This window comes from Cloeon dipterum, chromosome 1 (genome assembly GCF_949628265.1).
Source record: "Cloeon dipterum chromosome 1, ieCloDipt1.1, whole genome shotgun sequence".
Lineage (NCBI taxonomy): Eukaryota > Metazoa > Arthropoda > Insecta > Ephemeroptera > Baetidae > Cloeon > Cloeon dipterum.
Genome location: NC_088786.1, coordinates 39,335,758 through 39,346,288, shown reverse-complemented (window position 1 = coordinate 39,346,288; position 10,531 = coordinate 39,335,758). Strand labels below are relative to the sequence as shown.

At 34.9% G+C, this 10,531-nt stretch overlaps 1 long non-coding RNA gene across 1 annotated transcript; it reads left to right on the top strand.

Moving 5' to 3' along the window:
- The first annotated feature begins 248 nt into the window (after positions 1–248).
- LOC135934357 (uncharacterized) lies at positions 249–2,543 on the top strand. The gene is made up of 4 exons (XR_010574110.1): positions 249–883; positions 941–1,510; positions 1,569–1,849; positions 1,909–2,543. It is a non-coding gene; the product is annotated as an uncharacterized LOC135934357 (long non-coding RNA).
- Positions 2,544–10,531: the final 7,988 nt, after the last annotated feature.

Sequence of the window (10,531 nt, the reverse complement as noted above, 5' to 3'; positions counted from 1 at the left end):
ATCAAAATATGCCTAGAAAATGTGGTCAAGCGCTGGAAATTTTGATGAAAATTTCGAACTTTTTCTGTATTAAGGGCCTTTTTTCCTTTTTACTCTTGAAAAAATTGTACGGCAAAATACTTATTGCAACTAACAGTTAAAATATTTCCAACTGTCGCGCCCTGTATCGATCAAATTAAAGACTTTTTCGTAACGTTTTCAATAACAATTAGTTTACAGCAAGATCAGGAACGAGACAATAACATTGTTCGTTGAATAATTTTAGTTCTAAAATCACAATTCGAAAAAGGGAGTATATTTCGATGGTAAAAAATTAATTGATATCCGTTTGGGCAAGAATTTGGGCCTTGGTAATTCATGGAATTTGAGGCAAAAGATATTTGAGTAGGAGAATTCTGATCCATACAAACATGTGTAAAATTCATAAAATTCGTCGCAGCAGCGTAAAGAAGCATTTCAGACACGCCACTTTCATTTCCAACTCACATCCATCGGAGAGAGCAGGCACGGAAAGCGGAATTGCAAAGCTCAAAGCGTTAGCATTATAAAAGAGAAGATGGACCATATAGATATCAAAAGAGTATATTTTAAAGAAGATCCGGTAATTACCATTGAGTCGTACTTAAAATTAATTAAATTACGTCGTAAGTATATTGCTAATTTTTTAATAGTTTAAAAATAATTTGATCTGGAATTTTCAGCTCCAAAGAACTATCAAGAAGAAATGGAAAAGTTTGTCAAGTATGTGTGGGTTTCGAAAGAATCACACTCCCCGACGGACGTTTTAAAAGCTCTCTCTCGGTTGCTTGGTCCAAAGATAGTGGAAGTTAATTTTTTTCGTTTCATGGACCTGTTCCCTCCGTCGACGAATTTTGAAATAGAGGTAATATTAACAACAGTTTCAATCTCTCCAGGTTTTAATTTTCTGCATGCATTTTAGGCGTTACGGATGATCTGCACCAAAGCAACCAAAATATCTCAGTTTAATATATTTCCCCTTTATTGTGAGGCAAAAAATCCGATAAAAATAGAACGAGACATGTGGTCTAAAATACGAAAAATGAAATCATTGCGGAAGGTGGAGATAGAGGACTTTTATTTTGACTTGGAAAACCTGATGGCCATGAGCAAGAAGCTGAAGAACTTGAGACAACTCGCAGTCAGACTCGATCCTTCGATAAATCCGAATACAACATTCGAAACAAAAAGATTTCGTAGGAAGTTACATACCAGTTTTAGCCAACTGACATCGTTTCTCTTTACATCACTATGGAGAAATGAAATAGACGGAAACGAACTACAGTATAAATTGACTAAATACTGTGTGCAATATTTGCCCAAGTTAGAACACGTCGGGAGTGAAGAATGCTTGTATGACATGTCAACGTGGGGAAACAACATTAAGAAGAAGAAGAAGAAGTCTAACATCCGACAGTTGAACTTATTAATGGATACCTTCGAAAGAAATGCATGCAGTGTGGAAATATTTGCCTACGTTGAAAGTTTATATGTCAGTGTCTTTTTAAACATTTTTTTTATCGATCTACTATATGTATGTTTCATTTCAGATTGATTGTAGCCCAGCATATGAAGTACAACAAAATGAATACGCACCTCATTCCAAATTTTCCAATCTATTGAGAACCTACGCTGAAACATTGAAAAAGCTCACAATCACCCGCACGGAAAAACTGGACATGCGCGCTGTTTACAACTACATAGTAAGGTCCTGTCCGAACCTGGAATCTTTGCACATATACCGAACGAAATTCGATTTCAAAGAAATCAATTTACAGAAGCTCTTCGTCAAACTAGAAAATCTATATGTTGTTTTCTACAATGATGCAAGGTATCATTTTTACACATTATTTCCCATCGAAAGATTTTACAAAATAGATTTATTTGCAGTGATATTTGTCTACCAAATCTGCTCTTGGTGACTCCGGCTCTCGTCAAAGTCCATCTTTCGCAGGCCAAAGTCTCAGTAAAAGACTTGAAAAAAACGTCAAGGTTGGTGAGCGCTAAGAAGGTTTTAAGAAATATAAACGATTTTAAAATGAAGCTGAAAGTGGATCCCTCTATCGAAGAAGAGGTCAGAAATGAACTTATTGATCTTCGCAAAGAGATGTTAAAGAATCGTCGAGATGCAAGGTTTGACTGTAAAATTTTAGATTAAGTTGCCAGGAATAAGGACGATAAGAAATTGATGAATTATTAACATGAATTTTTGCGTCTTTTGCTCTTTCATGTTACGGAATTTTGTCTTGTAAATGAACGTTCATTTCGTAAATATTGTAATATGTATTCTTTTAACCGCTATTGCAATTATTAAAATAAATTTGATAACAAATCAATTTTATGCAAATAAATTATGAATAATATATATGCAGTTGTTGCATTTCAATCTGTTTTACTTCCTTAAAGAATAATAGCCGAGAAGAGTTACTAAGTTTTCTTAATTTTCAATCCAACAATACAATTTGAAAAGATTTCTTAAATTCCAAAATTTTCTCTGTTGGCGAAATGTGTAAAAAGCGCATATTCTTATAAAACGTTCGCAGCAGATCATGCAAACATTTCAAAACTGCAAGGAATGCAAACATTCCTGCCGAAATTCTACCAGAGGGAGGAAATGACTTCCAAACTGATAAAATTGTTAAATCTATTAAAATGATTGTAATTCACTTAGTAAATATTTGTTATTTTCGAGTCTTGGATCTCTTTTGGTTAATTATAGACATAAACAACAAGAAAAAATTGTTATCTCTAACCATAGAATGTTGAATCGTAGCGAGAAAAATCCAAATTCGTCGGATTTATGTGCGATCCTCTGTAAACAAAAATTTTTGAGGAAAAATTTGCTGCAAGAGAAATGTGGACATTCTTGGGATGTGCGAGCGAGAATAAATTAGGAATTCCGCCTCTTCAGGAATCTGAGGGGAAGGAGAGAAAAATTTCGAACACGTCAATGCGGTGATTGCAACTTTTCCCATTTTATCGCCATCCTTCGAGGCAACGCTCACATAATTCGAAGGCCGTCTCGTTACTCAATCACAAATGGAACAGAAAATGAAGCAGCTGAGCTTAAAAGAAGGGGAAGATAAATTTAATTTGGATATAAATTCCTATATTGGTTTTATAAAATCAGATAGTAAGTATATTATAAATTAAGATCAAATACCCAAATAATGCACATTTCTCTCTTTTCTTAGAATGTATCCCTCAGCTTGAGATGGAAAATGTCATCGACAAATTAAAGCGCTCAGAGTGGAAATGCTCTCCAATGGACGCATTTAATGTTTTCGAAAATTTGATTAATTCTAAAACCACGGAAGTGAAATTCCATGAAATTTTGAGCCTGTTTCCTCAAGACCCTGCATTTTCCCAAAAGGTATGTATCAAAATATCCTCATCGTCTTAAAAGTAAAATAAAATTATTTATTCTAGATCCTCAGAAGGATCTCGATCGAAGCATTCAATATTCAAGAATTTTACATCAACCAAAACCCTGATTCTCTTCCTGGGAAAATTGAAGAATATATGTGGACTGATATCAGCATCATGAGGTCCTTGCAGACATTGGAAATAACTGATTTCTATTTTATACTCCATGACTTAATGGAGACTTGCAAAACACTCAAGTTTTTGAGAACACTTGACGTCAAAATCCATCCATTATTGAGCAATCTTCCTTTAAGAGACGATAATTGGCAAGGAAAATTCAGACAGAGTTTCGGACAGCTGGAATCATTTTTCTTCTCTTCACTTTGGTATCAACGTGATTCCGGCAAAATCTTCCAGACGGTTCTGACGCGAATTTGCGTCGAGAAATTGCTAAACTTGCAATACTTCGGGAAATTGGATTTCTTCGTTGACATGTCATGGTTGTGCCGTAACCTAACAAGTACTTCCCAGTTGAGACAATTGACTTTGAAGATGGACAAATTCGAAGAAAAATCGTGCACAGTCGACATGTTCCCCTTTATTACCAGTCTTTACGTAAGTGTTCTGCAAATTTTTGTTAAAAAAATGTTAATTTTACAACACGGTTAATTAATTTCCAGATTAAATGGAGTGCTAGTTATAATTACCGCCCAGTAGAAGAGACCAAACTTAAGTCGCTACAGCAATTCAGGCAGTTGAATAGCTTGAAGTTGGAAAACTTGAAGTCTCCCGCATATCTGAATTACTTCCTGAACACTTATGGAAAGGAGCTGACCAAACTGGTGACTGTCAACGCTCCAAAGTGTGTCATGATGGTTGAACTAAAGACGGTCCAAGAACTTTGTCCCAAGCTGGAGTCGCTCCACATCCACGAGACAAACATCTTCAAGGATATTGCCTTTTCGATGGAAAAATACACCAAACTTTACGAGCTGAAAATAACATTCGATATAAATTCCACGAGCGTTATTCTTTTGTCTGATCTGTTAGCTCCGCCGGCTCTCAAAATAGTCTGCCTGACTCATTTGAAGGTGTCAAAAGAAGATTTATTAGTAACGCTGGAAAAGACAATTAAGAAGGAAATTTTAGGCAGAATTCGTGATTTACATTTAAAAGTGATTGTGGAAGGAACTGAAATTGTGAAGAAAGCGATCAAAGCCAAAGGCGATGAGCTCGCAGTGAAAGTCCGCGATCTGCATCCGCAGGCAAAAGCTATGTTTGAGATAGAGTAGATGACGACTGTATTCAGATAATCTTTTTAAATTTCGTAGTCTTGAAATTTCTTCTACAAATTTCTCAGGCTATCCAAATTTAAACAGATTCCAGATTTGTAAAACAAGCAATTTATTACATAAAAGGTCGTAACTTGAATAATTCTAATATATAATCGTTATATCATCGTAAGCAAGTATGCAATATTAATAATGCTGGAATTAAATTAAAGAAATATATACATTTGGAATAAAAGTTCTTTAGTTTTTATTCTTTGGAACACAACTGAGGAATAAAATACCCGCCCATATGCAAATTAATAGGAATTTAGTGGTAGATAAGGACTAAATCATTACAAAAATTTGTTGCTGCTGTGCAATTTCAAATATGAACCTACTGATTCCAAAAATTCACATTTCTAGACGTTCATAATATTCCGAACGAAAATTTCCTAAGTTTATTCGTAAGCAGTACGTTTGATTTCCGCAAATAATTTTGTCAGAGATTAATTATGCTAATCCTCGTTTTAACTTCAGCGATGGCTACAAATTATTAATTTCATCCTGCACAATAGACCAAATACAATTAATTTTTTTTACAGAACTTCTATAAGATTTTAAACTAAATTAAAATCTGCTGCGGGAAAGAGATAAACAAAAAATAAAATTCCTGAACATTACCTTTGAATATTTTAAAATTCATTCTTGGAATGTTAATAGAAACAGGAATGGAGTGCATTAAATATTCCAAAAATTCGGTAGTGTATCGAAGAACCCTAACAATTCGATGCCATGAATGCCACAATATCGATAGATTCAGTTCAGATATATTTACTAAATCCCGCAAACTCGAGAGGCTAAGCTCGACTGATTGTGAGGGATATCTCGTGTACTGGAAAAATGGAAGATTTGGAACGGAAAACAAAAGGCTTGGATTTAGGAGACGGCGAAAATCTCCGCCTCGATTTGTACATGATATATTTAGAATCAAATCGTGAGTTAATTTGACTTCATAGTCAACTCCGTTTGTATTTTTAATCTAATGACTTTCAGCGCATATTGACCATCAAACTGAGTTGGAGAAGTTCATCGAAACTTTGTCGGAACATGGCAACCAAGTCTCCCCATTAAATGCAGAAAGAGTTTTCTCGAAAATAATCTGCTCTGATTCTGATATAACACGCGTAAATTTCGAACGAATTTTAAGCTTGTATCCATCCGAGCCTTGGTTTGCATTGAAGGTATGTTTCGACTTAATTCTTTTAACCAGCATTTATATATTGAGATTAGGCTCTGAATATTTTCGCCTCGAATGCCACCAAAATTGCTACGTTCCTGATCATCAGGGAAAATAACCAGAGCCCACCTTTGAAAATGGAGCAGAAGATGTGGTCTGAAATCAGCAAGATGAAGACATTGGAAGAGATAAACATAGACGTATACCATTTCACCCTGGAAGACCTTTTGGCAATGTGTCAAAAATTGATCTGCCTTAGAAAACTTGTCGTGAAAATTTTTCCTGAGAGACAACCCCCTGACCAGGATCCAAGCTTGCCTAAAAAATTTAACAAAAGTTTCGGACAGTTACAAAAATTTAACTTCTCCTGTCTTTGGACAAATGATGGCTTTGGGGAATTCTTTCAGAAAGAACTAACATTGTTCTGTGTCAAGAAGCTGCTGAACTTGCAAGAAGTCGGTGATCCGCACTTCTTTATTGACATGACACCGCTTTGCACAGACACGGAGATGAGGAAAATGTCCCAAAATCAATTTTTGATGATACTGATGGAACAATTTGAAGCAGAACCAGCTCGTCAAGTCAATAATTTACCACTTATTGATAGACTTTGGGTGAGAATGTTTAAAATTAAACTAAATCAAATTTAGAACTGCAATTCTTTCGATTTTCAGATTGATTTTGGTGGTAATTACACATACCGCCGAATTGAACAAACAAAATTACACCTGCTGCAGCAATTCAAAAAGTTGAATGTCCTCGTATTCACTGATTTGACATCTGAAAAGTATTTGGAGCTTTTCTTGACATCTTACGGGAAAAGGCTGACTTGTCTATTTTTAAACTACAAACAAGAAGCGACAGAATTCAACTGTCTCAAAAATATTCAGGAATTGTGTCCAAAACTGGACCTTCTTCATTTCACAAACATTCTTGGCTTCAGAAACGTCTCCATGAAAGATTTCACGAATCTCAAAGATCTACGAATAATATTTTCTCATGATGCAAGGTGGGAATTTACCAAATTCTACTGAAGAGCGATAAGTTAATTTTATTTGTCTTTTCCACACAGTGCTGAAGTCCCTCTTGCTGACCTTTTCGCACCGCCAAATCTGTATTCAGTCTGCATAAATTTCGCGCGTGTTACAAGGAAAGAGCTACTGAAGACTCTGGATTTGGTGAAACAAAAGCAAATCTTGTGTGATGTATATTACTTTGAATTAAAAGTAAAAACACGTGGATCAACAGCTTTGGACAAAGCGATTAAAAAAGCAGGCGAGGAGCTGAAAAAGCTATTGCAAATTATGCGTCCACACGCTTCGATTGCGTTCCAAATTGTATGAATTTAAGTAGAGAGGATTCGATGCATGCTTGTAAATAAAATAATTTGTACAAAGCACACTTATGATAGATTAAACTAGTTTTCTCAATGTGGGTTGATAAAAATTCACTAGGAACTTTCTAATCCTCTGACTGCAGCTGTTTTTTTTCTTTTATCTAGAAAATGAACCCTGCTCTCAGTTTGAAATCAAGTGTGTTTATAACTTTAATAAAAAAAAACATTTCTCTCCTCTGTAAAATGATGTTTTGTTTCGAAATTAAATCAAGTCATTTTTAAGGTTATATCAAAACCAATTTCAATGCTCATAAACGATAAGTTTGCCTACAGCTGTAGAAACATGAAAGGAAATCAATTTAAAATATAAAACAAGAATTTTGTCAAGCTTGAAATTCTGGAGCTTTTTTAGGTGCGATGCTCTGTAAAAAAATTTTGTTGAGGAAAAATGTTCTGCAAGAGAAATGTGGACATTCTTGGGACGAGTGAGCGTGAAGAAATTAGGAATTCAGCCTCTTCAGGAATGGAACTTCAACAATCTAAGCCGTGAATCTGGGGATGGATATCTTTGGATATTTTAAACACGATGAATATATTTCATTCTTGGAATGCAAGAACAGGAATGGAGTAGTTTAAGTATTCCAAAACTTTGTTGGTGCATCGAGAAGAATCCTAATGCCAAAATATCGATAGATTCAGTTCAGATATTTACTAAAGACCGCAAACTCGAGAGGATCCGCCAGACTGTTTGTGAGGGATGTCTCTCGTTTAGTGAAAAAATGGAAGATTTGGAACGGAAAACGAAAGGCTTGGATTTAAAAGATGACCAAAGAGTGAGCTTTGATTCGTACATAAAACATATAGAATCAAACCGTAAGTTTAGCTATATTATATTCAACTGATCCGCATTTATTTATAATCTAATGAATTTTAGCACATTTTAACCATCAGATTGAGCTGGAGGAGAAAATTAAAACTTTTTTGGAATATGGCAACGAAGTCTCCCCGTCAAATGCATTAAGGGTTTTCTCGAAACTAATCTGTTCTGATATTAAACACATAAATTTCGAGCGAATTTTAAGCTTGTATCCATCCGAGCCTTGGTTTGCATTGAAGGTATGTTTCGACTTAAAAATAAATTCTTTTAACCAGCATTTATTATTAAGTATAGGTTCTGAATATTTTCGCCTCGAATGCCACCAAAATTGCTGCGTTCCTGATCATCAGGGAAAATAACGAGAGCCCACCTTTGAAAATGGAGCAAGTGATGTGGTCTGAAATCGGCAAGATGAAGACACTGGAAGAGATAAATATAGACGTATACTATTTCACCCTGGAAGACCTTTTGGCAATGTGTCAAGAAATGACCTGCCTGAGAACTCTCATCTTGAAAATTTATCCTAAGAGCCGATTATTCCCAAGCCAGGATCCAGGCTTGGTCAAAAAATTTAACAAAAGTTTCGGACAGTTGAAAACATTTTACTTCTCTTCTCTTTGGACAAATGATGGCTTTGGGGAATTCTTTCAGAAAGAACTGACGATGTACTGTTTGAAGAATCTGCTGAACTTGCAATATGTCGGTGATCCGAATTTCTTTATTGATATGACACCGCTTTGCATAGACTCGATGACGAGGAAAATGTCACAAAATAAACTTTTGATGATAAAGATGAAACAATTTGACACAAATCTAGATCGTCAAGTCAACAATTTATCTCTTACTGTTAGACTTTGGGTGAGAATGCTTAAAATTAAACTAAATTAAATTTAGAACCGCAATTCCTTCGATTTTCAGATTGATTTTGGTGGTAACTACCAATACCGCCCGATTGAACAAACCAAATTACACCTGCTGCAGAAATTCAAAAAGTTGAAAAATCTAATGTTCACTGATTTGGAATCTGATGAGTATTTTGAGCTTTTCTTGAAATCTTACGGCAACAGGTTGTACGGTCTACATTTAAACTACAAACAAGAAGCGAGAGAAATCAATAACAGTCTGAGAAAAGTCCAAGAATTGTGTCCAAATCTGAACTTTCTTCATTTCACATTCATTCTCGGCTTCAGAAACGTCTCCATGAAAGATTTCACGAATCTTAAAGATCTAGGAATAGTATTTGATAGAGATGCATGGTAAGAGATAAAACTAATTCTGTTGAAGAAAGTATATCAGTTAATATATCTTGTCCACACAGTGCTGAAGTTCGTCTTGCTGACCTTTTAGCGCCCCCAAATGTCGATACAGTCTTAATACATTTCGCACCCGTTTCAAGGAAAGAGCTGCTGAAGACTGTGGATTTGGTGAAACAGAAGAAAATCTTGCGCCGAATCCAAAGCTTCGAGTTAACAGTAAAAGTAAGTGGATCAACAGCTTTGGAAAGCGTGATTAAAAAAGCAGGCCAGAATCTGAAAAGCGAATTGCAGATTATGCGTCCACGGGCTTCGATTGCGTTCCAAATTATTGAACTAGAGGATTCGATGCATGCTTGTACATAAAGATTTTTCTTAAAAGCACTTGTTTTCTCAAAGTTGGTTGATAAAAATTCGCTAGGAACTTTCAGTTGCTCGCTGACTGCAGCTGTTTATTTTTTTCTCTAGAAAACAAACCCTGCTCCAAGTTTGAAATCAAGTGTGTATATATATATGTATAACTTAAAAAATAAACATATTCTACCCCTGTAACATGATGTTTTGATTCGAAATTAAAATTTCTTAAATTAATTTAGTAAGTAACAATTAATTTCAATTATTTGTACTGATTTTCCCTTACAATTAGCAAATCTAATTCCTCAGGAATTATTGGAAATATTTTTCGAAAAAAAACGTATCTTTTAGACCGTGGCTATGGCCAGCTTCCACCAAAATGTGCATTAATGTTCGTGTCTCGTTTAATTACCCCGGATTTAAAGACAATATGGCGGAAAATCATCTAAGTTGTAATTTTCATAGCAAACCTTCTTACTTAGAAGAAGCCGCATGATAAATTTTGATTTGACCATCGAAATAACCATCAATAAACAAGAATTTCTTTTTTATTTCCATGACATTAAACATTCACTTCTTAAATGATGGTTTCAGCTGTCTTGATTTAAGAAAAGAATATTTTAAAAGCAATTCCAAGTTCCTTGGGCCTATAGAAGCACCAAAAATACAATTTCTATTTTTTTTTAATAATTTTACGCGTTTTATTTTCACAATCACCAAGAAAGGAGGCAAAAATGTCAAAAATTTGTTCCAAAATTCCTATTTAGGATCTCATAAATCAATCCTGGAAAGATTTATAAGTCAGGAATTTCCCGTACT